Below are 15,839 nucleotides of genomic sequence, written 5' to 3' on the forward strand. Positions count from 1 at the left end.
TTCTATAAAATAATTGTTTTAGACTCTTATTGACTTTAAATTACCATACGTAAAAATCAAGAATAAAGTAGAAAAAAATTCTGCATATTTGATTAAAATTTATAGGTAATAATTTGCAATAATGTTCAGAACAATAATAACTGTCCATTTTTCTACAATGTGGGAAAAGGATGAACTAAACTACTTATCACTTTTTTATAATTATTTTTTTATCTTTTGTGTCCTGTCTGAGGTACGAACAATACTATTATTATAGAATTTCAAAAAGAATGTAAAAAAATTGTAATTGTGTTTTGCTGAAGTAAGGTGTGCTTTTTTAAATTTCATGATGAGGTTAAATATGTAAATTACTTTAATAATTTTTATATTTTCATTTTTCAGTAAGAACATGTATATACGTTATATTAGCGCTGGCGTAGCTTTTTTTACCAAAGTCTCACAATCTTCTCAAGTAGATAAGGTAAACAGGTTATATACGCTTTGTGAAAGTTAAAACCTTTATCAAAGAATTATTTATCAAATAAATTTCCTTCTGCTACGAAGCTTCTCGTTTTAAAAAGAAATTAAATATTTATTATTAATGTGAAATAATTATTTTATCACGTCAGTAACTAATAATATATAATGATTAACATATTTGAGAACAAATTATTTGCTTAAAATCGATAGTTTTTCGAAGCTTAATTGGAAAAAATTGCATTCATTTTAATTGTTTTTCGAACATCCCTTAAAGATTTAAGCAAGAAATTTCCTGAAAAGCGAGAAACATTTCGAGTAAGTTATTGTAGCCGGAAATCACTTTAAAATAAGTGAACGAAACATGCTATATCATAAAGGTCGTTGGAATCATTTCCAAGATTGTTTTTATATCCCCTTAACTTTAAGGCTTGAGAATAAAGATTTCTAACAATTCACATCTTGGGAGAATTTTTGATTAACGTTTAAGCAAGGAAATCGTTATTTCTAACAAACCAAGACCACATAAGATTTTTAGAAGAGACTAATTTGGTTAGAACAAATATTAAGAAAACGCGCAGGTAGCGTCTCCAATCAGGAAAGTATTGAAATGTACAAATATAAATTCTTCAAGCAAGATATTCTTTTAAGATGAAAGTTTTTTCTATCGAGAACTAAAACAGCAACTCAGTTAAGCAATTTTAGGGTACACTTTAATAGGGTTCTATTTCTAATGATGTGCCCAAAACTGATTTTTGGGTAAGCGCTTAATTCGAAAAAAACTTCTAGTTTATTAGATAATTATTAGCTATAGGTATTCAATAGTTCTATTTATTTGAGCTTTCTTGAAACATAGATGTCCTTGTCTGAATGTTTAAAGTATGGTAAATTAACGCTTTAACTAAATTCAACTACTTTTCCTGCTAGAATATGTTCTCCACCTTTATATTTAAGTAATTCTTATTACAATGGTATCATCAGAATACATTACCTTGCTTCCGCACTTAAGGGATTTCGAAACAACCCTTAAACTTAATTATAACATTTTTCCTGACAGGATAGCTTCACTTTCCTTATTTTAAGTTTATTTATGATTTCAATATTTTTACCAAATATCTCACATGATTTTAGTTTTTTGAAAATATCGGTCTCTTTGATTAAATCTTTAAGGGATCTTAAAACAACACCATAACATGCAGTATACATAAAATCGTGAATCTGTTAGATTCATGTTTAGACCAATTTTCTTTAAGTGAATCTTATCTACAAAATTCGAAGTATTAGGTCAAATCTGAAAACAAATTTATGAGAAGGATAACATTTTAATATTAAAAGATGTTTTGTATCACAATAAATAAATATTATATTATAATATTTCATTTGTCTGGGCCGTTTTGCTTGAATACTTTGAACTCTAAATGAAGTTTCCCTCAAAATGAATTATCAGTAGAAAACAACACAGTGAAAATCTCAGATATAGAGGATGCGCTTCCTAGAAATTACACCTTTTTATAAATAAATTATAAAGGATGGAATTTTTTGTGATATTACGAAATAAATAATATTTCATCTCACCTTAACCAGTATACTTTATTTGAAGAAAAATCCGGTAATTACGAAAGGAAAAATTACGTAATATTTTCATTATAAGACACATTAATTCCCACATTGATGGTCTTTCTGATTTTCAGTTAAATGCAGAAACATTAATTTAATACTATAAGTGTCATTTTTCTTTTGTGAAGATAAATATTTCTTTATAAAGAAGTAAATTTATTTTATACTTGGAGTAGGAGAAATCTTTTTTAGGTGAGAAAAAATAAATACGTTCATATACCCTTATATAGTACCCTCCTACTAATCGCGAGAGTCTAGGACTGTTATTTGCATCAGGTGAGTCCCCCCACCACATCAAAAATCTTTCCCCGCTTTCGGTTTACCCTTATAATTGATAGGTTTACCAAAAGTCATCTATTTAAAAAAGATAATGTCAAAATTTAAGACTCGAGGAAACATATAGCAGAAAACATCAGGAGATTATCATGCAAATTTTACATACTAATCCTAAAATATTTATGGTTTATTACAAACTTTATTCTTTAAAAATAAGTACTCTGGACTGGAAAGGCTCTCAGATAAAACAATTTTGTTTAAAATTGTATTTGTCTAGAGTTGATAGCGATTTATAAATTAAAACTAACTTAATAAATAGGTTACATTAAATGTAAACATTTTTTGAAAAGTCGGTAGTGGAATTAAAAGCGAAAAGGGGAAGTCGTGATAAGTGATAGTGTGCTAAGTGGAAGGATACTGTATGTGAAAGAAAATTATCTTCTGCCTTGGTCCAAGAGAACCAATTACTAACAATTTCTCGTAAATTTGATAACATGCAGCTTGAAAATCTACCTCTTAAATTAATTTCAGATCATTCTTAATGTCCTAACTTTATGTCAAAGTGCCTGAATCTTTGAAACTTTCATTTGATGGGCCAACATTTTTATTTTGCAGTTTTCACTCAATAAATAATCATAATCTTTAACAGACTAAATTGACGGAATTAATTAGCTTACTATCAGAACAGGCAAATGTAAACCATCTTCAATTTTTTTTCTCTGCAGAGTAACTTCACACAATATCGATTAATAGTGGAATAAGTAAAACTTATTTCTGCTTTCAGCAGAAACAATTAATGTTCAAAAAGTAAGGGAATGACAACTAGATGCATTTTTTTTCTCTATCTACGCAGCGCACAATGTTCTTTTCTTTTATTTCGCGGTTAAAACAATTGAGTAGTAAAGACCCAAATAAATTAAAATAATTAATAGAGATTTAAATATATAACCCTTTATTTATTAACGACCTTATTGGTATGGCATTGTTGATTTTGATAACAATTAAGCCAAATCTGACTCAAGTATGCGGCAGGGCTGAATTTCGCCTTGGCCAAAATTGGGAAAGATCTTAACCGGAACTAGATTTTTCTCTTATTTTGGGGTGTTTGGAAACATCTACAATATAGCGAAGAACGCTGTGATCCTTTCTACGTTCTGGCTCGGCAACATACATTTTATTTAAATCTTTTAAAATGTTGAAGAACTTATTGTCACTATTTAAACGATCTCTTTGCGATAATGGAGCATCTCTTGGTATTGGTACATGTTGAGAAGTCTTTATGTTTATTTTAAATCTTACATTTGCAACATCTGCATTAGTACCAACAAATGGTTTCATCATAAAAGTTTTTATCATTGCTGCAATGACGTATTCATCCTCTATTACAACGGGGAAATTTTCATTTGGTAATTCCCTAAATTTATTTCCAGGAGCTTCATAATTATGAAGATCAATACGAACATAAGTTTTTTTATGCTGAAGGTTATGCGGTGATATGCCCGCTCCTGCAAAAAGAAAATGGAAGCGGGAAATTAATTATTTTATGTAATGATAAACTAATTTAATAAATCATAGATGTCCCTTTTTTATCCAAGAAATTAGAATATTGGTTCATTACTAGTTACTTCAGGTCTCTATCTATGTTTAAATTGTCTTGAATCCTTTGAAATATTTTAGCGTATTTATAAAGATTTTGCGAAATTTTTAATAGATTTCAATAACTTGAGGGAATTTTTAAAATTTGAGTGTATTTTTAAAACACTAAACGGATCTTTGGGAGCTTTTGTTTGAAAATTTTTTAGGGTATTTCGAAATTGATTCTTAAGCATTTGTAATATTTGGGGATGAAGAATTTTTCAGAATTGGGGAAGATGTAAAACGGTTTTACAGAAAGTATGAGGTATCAAAATATTAAAAAATATTTAAGTTCTTTGATAAGATTGCCGATTATATCAATTTTTTAATGGATTTAATAACAAGAAATTTATTTCAATACATTTTAACAGTTTTCAGAGAATATCATTGTAGAATTACACGGGATTTTAGAATATTTTAGTGGATTAAAAAAAAATTATTTATGGAAAATGAGGTATTTTGTAAGTTTTTGGAAAATTAAAAGCGATCGGGCATTAATCCTGCACACTTACTCATTTATTTGAAAATTCTTTGGAATTCTCTTGGATTTTATTAATTATCTTAAATTTTACGAATTTCCCTTTTCTATTCACTTGCATTATTCTAGATTTAATTTATTCTACTTAATTTAATGGATTTTTCTGAAATTGCAAAAGTATGAATTGATTTGATCGTGCGGATCAATTGATAAAATGATCCCAGGATTTAAAATATTTTAAAGTATTTTTTTAATTCTTTGGTAATTTCACAAGCTCCAAATGAATTGACAATAATTTCTTATAACAATAATGGGTTTTAGAAGGATTTAAAATACTGGCAAGCACTTTAAAAGATTTTGAAATTTTGAAAAGATTTCCAAAATTTTTATATCACAATAGTTTTAAGGTAGTACAAAGACTGAAATATTTTAAGATATTTTAAAGGATTTAAAGACATATTCAAGAGATTTGAATAATTTCAAGGGTTTTATTAACTTAAAGATATTTTAATATTTTCATGATTTTTTCAAAGAGTTTTTCACAAGACATGAAAGATTTCGTAGCATTTCAAAGATTTAAAGAAATTTCTAAATATTTTTTGCAATTCATTTGGAATTGCCCTGAATTCTTATTAAATTATCATAAATTCTTTTTGAATATTTTTAAATCTTCTAAATTAATCTAATTCTACTTAATTTAACTAATTAAAAAAAATTATTTTCAACTTTTCAATTTTGAACGTGAAAACGTTTATAAGTATGTCATAAGAACACTCTGTTATATATAAAAAAGTTTAATAACATATTTTTAATGTTTGAGCAAAGATCTAGAAAAGTCGATTTTTGTTAATACAACTTCTTTTCATTGTCTGTTCAGATTTTGTAATTTTTCTTTCGTTTCTTGAAGTAATAAAATTTTATACAATTTCCATCCGAGATACAAATTAGATAGAAAATTTTGTAAAAAAAGACGTTGAGGATTTAAATCGCTCAGAGATCGCTTTTAAACGTAACAGCTTCGGAAAAAATATACAATTATGTTAAAAAAAGCGAAATTATTCTTTTCCTTGTTGGAAAAAATATTTAGGCGGCATCTCCAAAATATGATTTTCAGGAAGCAGATTTTAGCCTGGTCTGGTGAGTAAAACTCAGTTCAGAGCAGGAGTCCTTTTGCACTTTAAAAAAAAATTTGTTGTTTGAAAGATTTCGAAAAGATATTACATTTACCAATATCTTGAAGAAAACTGACGAAGAGATAACACAGAACACAATTTTTTAATAACATTTTTTCAATATGAAAATACGGTTAGAAAAATATTTCTAAGTATTCGTTTCGAAGTCGCTATCTTATTGCGTCTTTTAATCGTGTTTTTTTCACTGAAATGTTTCTTTCAGACGGAACAAGCGAAAATACTTCAAGTTCACAACATTGTTTTGTGTTTCACATTGCGATTAAAATTTGTTTTTTTTCCGTAATGGAAAAGTCAGTCATCTTTTTGAAAAACAGAATGAAAAGTTATTTTTTGATCTAAAAAAAGAAAGGGTTCATTCATGTACCTATTATATACATTCTTTGATAAACATCAAACAAAGTTTATAGAGATGACTACAAAAAACGATTCTTTCAGAGTGGAAACCTTGTTTAAAGTTTGAAATTTTCAAACAATATTTAAAGAACCACCGTTTATCATAAAACTATATATCCTGAATTACAATACGTTAAAAGTATTATGAGAGAAAATTATATTTCTGAGCATCCAAATTATCCCCTCTTCAAAAACGATGTGGTAAACGTAAAAAAATAGCCAAAAGTTAAAAGGGACAAACAAACTACCTCTAAATATTTTCCTCATAATAGAATCCTAAATAGTGAAAACTTTAAAAATCGAATTATTCTTTGAGAATTTGACTAATGTGGTGATTCCCAATGGAACTTAAAAAAAAACGAAACCCTTATCTTGTTAAAGACAGATAGCCAAAATATTGATTTATTTTCATTCCGTTAACGATTTTGTATACTTATCAATCATAAAATTTCTCTTTTCAATCGCATTCATTATAATTAGTGAATCTGACGTGAGCGAGATAACATGCTTTAGTTGAGTGTTTTTTTTTTCAAATTTCATGGCCTTTGTCTAAACTCCCAGATCAGAGAGATTTTTATTTTCATCATGAATAGCCGAAAACACAAAGCTTGTAAATAATTGAAACTTTTCTGATGACGAAGTTGATTTACAAGAGTTTCACAATCTTCATATACATACTTCTTGTTGTCATGCGTGTCATATCTATAACTGTTTCCCAAATAATGTAAGTCATGTCGGAAAAAATTTTTTAAATTATAGTTAAGCTTCTTGTAACATCCTCGAAAAATTATTGTGGCCGGAAATAAAATGAAAACAAAGTTTCAAATCATCCATTTGGAGATAAAACGTTGAATTTATTTTGGGGGTTGTTTGGACATCACTTTACCGGCCAAAAATGAAAATTAAAAATTATTAATAACCAGAACAATATTCGTCGAAATTATTTTCAAGGTTATTTTTATTTTCCATCCATTTTCAAAAAAGGAAGAAAACATATTAAAGAAACAGATGAGAATTATTCATAAAACTATTAGGGTAAGAAAAGTGTTTGAATTTATAAATATTAAATAGTCAAGCAAAAAAAGGCGTCGTTTCCTGAAAAGTTAAAACACCGAAAATTTTTTTTTATGGTATAGTACTTTACTGATAATATTCCAAAGTAATTTCCTGTAAATGTATGCTTATTAAAAAATTTTATGAGGCCTTTTCTAATTACAAGACTAGGTACATATTTTGTTACTAGGGGGAATATGGAATTGGAAAAATAAGGCCAAACGAACAATCACGAATTAAATGCATAATAATTTATTCATTTAAAAAGTAATTTCTATAAATTTGTTGATTATAAAAATAAGAAATAAATTAGAGCTGAATATGTGTTCATCAAAAGTATCATGAATTCTACATTCATTTAAATTTCATAAAAATGTTTTTTTAACCTCCTACGACACAGGCAATAGCAATGTCTTTAACAGAGTCACGAAAGTTGTTCATGCGGGTTTGCCTGGCAGTAAACACGTTATCATGATCGGTGTAGTCTTTAAAGAATTTTTCATTCACAGGATCCCTCACACCTTCTGTAGGATGGTTTGGTATCACTACATTTTCAAGGGTACATTTGTTTATCTTAACTCTTTCAAGCGTACCGTTAAAAGGACCAAGAAGTGGAAATAAGAAACCAAAATTTAGGATTGCTCCAATGATGAAGTCATTTTCTATTGCTACAAGAAATTTTTCGTTTGGTAATTTCCTAACATAACCTGCAAAACTTTCGAATTTGCGAACACTGAGGCGATAGTTTTTAGTCGGGTTCCTCTGCAAATATCCTCTCCTAGGAGCAACTAATTTTGCAAACAGAAAACAAAAGCAGAAAATTATGGAAATATTCTAGTAACTACACGAAAAGAATGCTATTTTTGTAATTTTTTATGAGATTATGAACGAAGATATTGATGTAGTATTTGTTAGACTTAAAAAATTCACTTTTGAAATACATTAAAAACCTTCCTTTATTTATCTTTGCTCTTTTTATACACAAAGTTATAGATTAAGGTTGACAATAGCTATATTTTCTATTATATTTATTATAAAATATTAATTTTTGTTATATTTTTTTGCAGGATAAACTGTAAACATACCACGGTTTTCTTGTTTTTCTTTGTCTTTGGCCGCTATTTTATTGTTCTTGCACGTACATTAAAACAATTTATATGGACATCGTCATAATCATTCTTAACCTAGAAAACCTTATTTTTCTATTTAAGATGGCACAGTTTTGAGACTTTTTCGACAAGCCGGACCCGCCTACTTTTTCAAAGCGCTGCGTTTAACTAACATTCTTGTGTATGAAAGGTGTGTAAAATGAAGAAAACCATTTTTCTAAATGTATTTCAAGATGGCATTTATTAAGCCTGACAAATCCTACATTAATATATTTTTTTAATAATCTCATATAAAATTCACAAAGATCGATATAATTGATCTTGTGAGTAAAAAAAAGTTCTTTGAAATTAAAATATGTCCACACTTACTACCAAAAAGTATTTTTTAAATATTTCAGACATTATATAAATATTCTTAAAATTATAGAAAGCCTTTGTTGGTTTTTATTTTTATTTTCTTTAAAAAATGCAATTTTAACAATTGTATTTAGGCCAGGGGTCTCAAGCCCCTGTTCCAGATATATTCTTAATACAAATATGTTAATATTATTCTAATCAAACTAAGTAAAATTCAATCGGCCCACTGAATCGGTTTCCTACATTACTGCTTGATTTAGTTTTTAAATGTTATAACCGTTTTTTGTGTTTCTGCAAAAAATTAAATTTATTTTCTCGTTTTTGATAGTCAGTAAATTTATTTCGGATAAAGCATGGAAACCGTCATTTTTATTTTAAATCCTACGTACAGCAAATAAAATTTCACTGACAAGACGATTTGGTAAAAGAAAAATATAAAAAGCAGTCAATCGTATAAGTAAATATTACAGAAAATGTTAACAAGGTAAAATAGAAATACATTTGCATTGAAAAATATTAAAAATATTAATTCCGATAAGCTACAATCTGAACTAATAAAATTATATTTGTTTTTACGAGATAGGTGCAGTTTTCTCTACACTAAGAGCGATGAAGTGGATTTCTATTTGGATTTGAAACGATATCCAAAATTAGACAAATATACTGAAATTGAAAATGTACAAAAATTATAGATAACATATTTACCGATAGGTTTAAAGAAATACACTAAAATGAAGTACAAAATACCAAGAAATGTCTTCATTTTGTTGAAACAAATTAAACTCATACACAATATTGATAATTGGGTAAAAAAAAATTGTTTTTAAACTCAGCTTATATGCCAGTCTGTATCTCACTTGTCCTAAAAAATTATTTTTGTTTCATTATCTTCTTCCACAATGAAGTAGCAGAAATACTTCAGATTTATGCCCTTGTTTTCTACTATAGAGAAGAGAAAATGACTTATCATGCACTGGCATACTCAGTAAAGTTGTTTGAAAAACATGATAACATTTTATCTCTTCATCAAATAAAGGAAGATTAATTTATGTACATAATATGCCATTTGATTTCAGGAAAAATTATGACATCGAAAACAGAGAACCGTATAAATCTTTTATCTCATTGCGTTAATTATAGAAAGAATATAAAAAGACTTCCTGAGATGATAGTCTTATTTTCTTTCACTATAATTTTTTTCTATACTTTGGATTACTATCTCTATTTTTAGATAAAATTAGAGAATTTAATTATTATTGGATCAAGATTCGTGGATCAAAAATTGAAGAAAAACTAAAAGAATGAAAAAACGAAGAAAAACTAAAAGCGTGAAACAAATAATTCTTCTACTATTCCCTAATTACTTTTTTACAATTTTAAAAAATTAGATTTTAAAAACGAACCACCTTTGATTTTTAAACAATGTTGGACTTTCGAGTTTCTCTTTTTATGTTTTTTTAATATTAATCGCAAAACCAAATTTATTTATAAACAAATTATTAGTTAAAAATTAATTTTTTACCATTCTCATTATTTTCAATTTAAATTTCCTTATTTTCGAACTACGTTTCTTCATAGTATTACCGTGATTCGAAAAATGCATACTTAAATATTAAACATTAATAATTATAATAAATTTTATTTAAAAATGCAGACTTTTTGTGCTTTTTATGAATAAGTAAGTTTTTTAGTTTTCGCTCTTCTATTTTGGTTTTTGTTTCGAAAACAATCGTATAGACAAATTTTAATCAGAAAGTAGTTTTCGTTTATAAAAATCTTTCAGCCTTGTTTAAAAGTGCATTAAGAAAAATCAATACCTTTGTTGAAAGATTTAGTTTTCAAAATAACTAAAAATGTGCAAAACTTCGAAAATGATGAAAAAGCAGAAAATTTTCTAAATTCGATGAAATGTTCAAAATTATCAGCCACGATTTTTGAATTTCATAATATGTTCCAATTTTCTAAAATCTTCAAAATGTACAAACAAATTTTTAGTCAAAACATTTTTACAAATCAAAATTTCTATCATTTTTGCACTTTGTAGAATAGTTGAAATTTATACAATTATAAAAATCTCTAAAATAATCCCTATCTCTAAAACGTTAACAAAATTTTTAATTATTAAAATTTGTTAAATTTGAAACGAAAACGTTTTAAAATTTAAAATTTAGATGGTTAATAAAATTGCTGAATTGCAAATAATTGAACTTTGGAAATTTTTGAAAAATGCTAAGATCATGACAATTCCTAAACTGTTCAAAATCTGTAAAATAATTAGAAATTAAAAAATTATAATCGTCTTAAATTTTTAAAATTTATGACGTATTTGAAACTGTTTACATTTCAATAATATCTAGACTTTCATTAATTTTTTTTTTTTTAAATATCACAACCTATTAAAATTTGTTAAATATAATCCAAGTTTCCGAACATTAAAAAAATTTTGCAACTATACAAAAGTTTTAAATGTTTAAAATTTTTATAAATTAAAAAAAATGTTTAAATTTTCAAAATTTCTAAAAATATAAAAAATTTAGAAAATTTTGAAAGCTCTTATTCATACCTTTTATCTTTATTTTATTTTAAAAGTTGGCTCAAATTAAAAATTTTTAAGAATTTTCAGAAATTTAAAGCACATTAGAAATTTTTGAAATTTAGAAAATGTATGGAAATTTATATAATCCACAATTTTTCTATATTTTTGGGAATTTTCGGTGAAAAAGTTTTTGCGGGAAGGGGGGTCGATTCACGAAAAATGCATGCTCGCAGATAATCAATATTTTATCTTCTGGGTATTAAGTCAACATGCCTGCTCATCATAATCTGTTAAGGCAATGTCTGGCCATAGAAGGTCACTACTACTTGAGAAGGCGCTGATCGCGAGTATGGTGATAATTCCTTTTTTATTGAATGTCTCACACAATTTTTAAGTTCGAACGTCAAAAGCGAGTTTCTGAACGCAAACAAGCAACGTCCAAAAGATTAGTAAGAGAAAAAAATTTTAATTTCTTTTGCAGCGTGATTTAAGAACTCCAGTTTTAAAAACTTAATATCTTCTTGAGTTTTTCCGTCCAAGCGATTCCATTGGAGAAAAATTGAATAGTTGATAATTGCTGTGCTAACTTAGCGGGCACCGATTTTAACGCCTGTTATAGATTTTAATGCATTCAGAATTATTTTTAAGAAATGCGAATAATTTTAAGAGTTTTAAAGAATGTACAGAGCGTTCTGAATTAATTTCAAAAGTTTGTGAATTTTCTAAGGATATTAAGGAGATTCAAGAGCTTAAAATAAACACGTATTACACTTTCAAAACAGTATAATTTTGTGAAAGAATTTTACAAGATTAGAAGGGACTTCAAGAATTTTCCAGAATTTTAATGAAAACTGAATTTTACAATGCCATTAGTGCACGTGCACAGTTGTACAAGTAAGAACTGCCCCATTACATAATTTATGTTATATAGGCAATGTCTATAGTATTTTAAAAGATTAAAATTATTAAAAATATTCATCTGATTTTCTTTCATGTAACTATATTTTTTTGATCGGTAAGGGATTGATATGAAGAATGATTTTACAATTATTAATATTTATAATTTTTTTATATTATTGGGGTATTCGCAAATCCTAAGCAGGGGCAATTTTTCGAAAAAAAACAACAAAATTCGATACTTATTTTGGTTTTGGATGACTTTAAACATAGAATTATCCAATCAAAAGTTGAACTTTCAACTAAACTAGATTAATTTCTAACAAGAAAACTAATTTGCAACAAAATAGTTCAATTTAAACAAAAATGTGATTTTTCGTTTCAAAAAGGAGAATTTATTTCTAAAATTTCGAACCGTCAAATGAAACTCAAGAACTATCATGTAATTTTTATGTAAAAAAGATGATTTTTCATGCAGAAAGAATAATTTAGAAACGACAACGACGAATTTTTAATAAAATTCTCAACCGACAACTTCAATTATTAACTAAAAAGAGATGAATTTTTAATAGAGTTTAAAAATTTAAACAAAAAATTGAATTTTAAACTAGACATAATTTAAAAAAAATTAATTTTGCAAGAAAAATATTCATCATCTGAAAAAAAAGACATCTGAAAAGATATCGAAAAAATCACGATTTTGAAAGTTTCAAAATTCAAAAAAATTTTGAAACTTTCAAAATCGTGATTTTTTCGATATGTTTCAATGTTCGTTATTATTTCCTCATCAAATTAGGTTTTAATTTACAAATTTATTTATTTGGATGTAACAACTGATTTTTAAAAACTTAAAGTTAAAAACACATCTGGTGATGAATAAAGTTACGCAGAACATAATTTATATTTGGAAATCAAAGTTTTAAACATAATTAAAAATGTTACGAAATCATAAATAAATTTGTCATATCCTTTACAGGTACCTTACGGGATCTAAAAATACATGTAGGCTTATAAGGAAAAATCCAAATATTTTCCCAGCTAACAAAATGTTTCGCGAGAAATTTTGATGTTTTTAAATGGTTTTTTATGGTCAAGGTCGCAACAATTTTTTTTGTGCAAATTTTAAGCATGGCATAATTCATTTATTTTGATGTGAAATGATATTTTTAAGGTTTTTATGGTAAAATAAAATTCTGTTGGTGCAAAGATAATCTATACTGTTAAAAAATCATATTTTTTTTGTATTATCTTTTTTCAGGGTTATTTTAGGAGCTAAAAATACATCAAATTTTACAAGAAAAATTTTTTAGATAAATCTGAAAGTAATGAAAGAGCTGCAAAACTTGCGTATAATTTAAATAATCTTCAAGGTAATATAAGAAACAGAGCAATAGCTCACGACAAGTACTTTTTTTAAACTAGGAACATATTATTTTACCAAATGATATGCCAAAATTTCAATTATAGTTATTTTGACGTTTCCTGGTAAACGTAAATGTATTTTAGATTCTAAAAGACCTCTAAGAAGGATATTTAAAAAAATTTATGATTTTCTACCATTTTTAATTACCTTTAAAACTTCGATTTTTAAATAAAAATTATGTCTTTCGTAAATAGATTTAATACCAGATTTTTTTTTTAACTTACAATTTTCGAAAATCGTTTCTTACATCAAAATAAATAAATTCATACAGTAAAAACTGATTTGATGCAGTAATCGTGACACAACATTAAAATATATCGAAAAATCACTGTTTTTAAAGTTTCCAACTTCAAAAAGTTTCTGCAAACTAAAGATACCGTTTTAAAATTCTGCAAAAAATTATTAAGACTTATTTTTATATGTAGAAAAAGATTTTTGCTAGCCATAAACAAAATTCAAAAATTTTGTTTTTTGGCCCACCCTGATGTACATTAAAAAAAATTTCTCGAAATTGTAAAAGTACCTGTAAAGTTACTTTCACTGGGAATTCCCCCCACCCTTCCCGTTACTAATCGAAGGTTTTGTAAGCCCCCCCTTCCCCTAAATAATAAGGTACTTTATAAAAAATCCGTTATCGATTTCGAATAGTTATCAACCATATACATTTTCTTGTCGATTGTTTTTATTATAATTGGTAAACGTTATGTAAGCGAGTTATCATGGTTCAAACAATCTGTTTACTTCAAAAATAAGGTTTCATTATCAACCAATCAAAAAGTCAGTTAACACCATCTACGAGATGCAAATATCTTGCTTACATTTTAGACTTAATAAAAATGCTGCTTGAGCTCCCTGATGGCAAAAAAGTTAGGATTTCAGAATTAGTAAAAAAGTTCCTAATAACAAAAACATGTAAAATACGTGAATTCGCATCGTTTGTAGGATCACTGAGCGATTGTTGTCAAGCTGCCAGATATGGATGGAATTACGTAAAAGACTTAGAACTGGAGAAAATTAAAGCCCTAAGATATAATGATCATGATTTTGAAGCAAAAATGAAACTTAAATCCAACTTAAATGAAGATTTAGAATGGTGGAAAACAAATATTTTCACAGTTAATAGTCCAGTACAGAGTCCAAAATTTTGTCTAGTAATATTTTCAGACCCTCCTAATACAGGCTGGGGTGCATGCTGTGACCACGAGAGAGTTAATAGTTTTTGGAGTAAAGATGATCAGGAAAATCATATTAATTATTTAGAATTGTTAGCTGCGTTTCTGGGTCTAAAATTTGTTGCCAAAAAATATCGAGGCTGTAATATTTTGTTAAGAATTGACAATACAGGAGCATCATGTGGTTCAGCAAACTCTACAAGGTCAGCTATAGGTCTTATTCTAGGGCCTGAAATTGGATAAGATTTAAGAGTTAAGAGATTTTCTAAAGGCATAGTCAGCTTAAGACCACCTCAACCCAAATACGCATCAACTTGGAACCCAAACATTGTATTAAATTTTTTAAGGAAATAGCTAAGTAAGTTTATTCTGTAAAGTTATTTTTTGTTGCAGAGAATTTTTCGTCGCAAATCAATGTAAAGTTTATCTTCAGCTTTTTCTGTGTATTTAATATTTATCCGTTATGACGAAATAATTTGAAAAATCCTTATGGTGTTGAAGATGATGAAGCTGTTTTACGAAATGTTCGCAATCTTCATAGTAATGTCTTCCTTTTGTCGTGCATCTAATATCTATAATTGTTTTCCAAATAATATAAGAAGTGCCGGAAAAAGTTTCTGAATGTATGTTTAAGCTTCTTCTAAAATTCCTTAAAAATGTCAGCAAATAAATTTATACTTCCTGTTAACTAAAATTGCGGAAGTTATTTTGATTGGATTATTGTGGTCGCAAATTCCATAAAATCAAAGTTACGAAATATCATCTAGAATGCAAAGACTTGGATTAATTTTAAGGATTGTTTTGACGTCGCTTTACGTTTCAAAAATGAAAGTTGAATTTTTTAATAACCAAAATAATGGTCGTAAAAATAATTTTTGAGGGTGTTTTAATATCCCCTGAATGTTTAAGAACCAAAAAATAATTAATCCTTAACGGTTAGATGGGGTGTCTGACACCCCGTGGACTTTCCGGTTTTTTCGGATTGCCTACGTTTTTTAAAATATATGTTTCTAAATTATTTTAATTACCACTAAGGCTTTAGAGCTATTTTTTATATTTTTAAAAATTACTCATGATTTTTTTAACGATAAAAATACCTGAAGGTGCATTTTGAGGTGTGGATTTCAAGGGTTAAGAAAAAACAGATGAGATTTCTTAATAAAACTGGGTACGATAAAAATTCTAAAATAAGCACAGGTCGCAGTCCTACAAGGAAATGTTTTTGAATTTATAAATTTTCAAAC

The 15,839-nt window shown here is 27.1% G+C and overlaps 1 protein-coding gene across 1 annotated transcript in view; it reads left to right on the forward strand.

Annotated features, from left to right (window-relative positions):
• Positions 1-15,839, forward strand: part of LOC117168250 (basement membrane-specific heparan sulfate proteoglycan core protein-like) — a 1,113,250-nt gene that overhangs the window by 722,570 nt on the left and 374,841 nt on the right. The gene's annotated exons all lie outside the window — the stretch shown is intronic.

This window comes from Belonocnema kinseyi, chromosome 2, assembly GCF_010883055.1.
Source record: "Belonocnema kinseyi isolate 2016_QV_RU_SX_M_011 chromosome 2, B_treatae_v1, whole genome shotgun sequence".
Taxonomy (NCBI): domain Eukaryota; kingdom Metazoa; phylum Arthropoda; class Insecta; order Hymenoptera; family Cynipidae; genus Belonocnema; species Belonocnema kinseyi.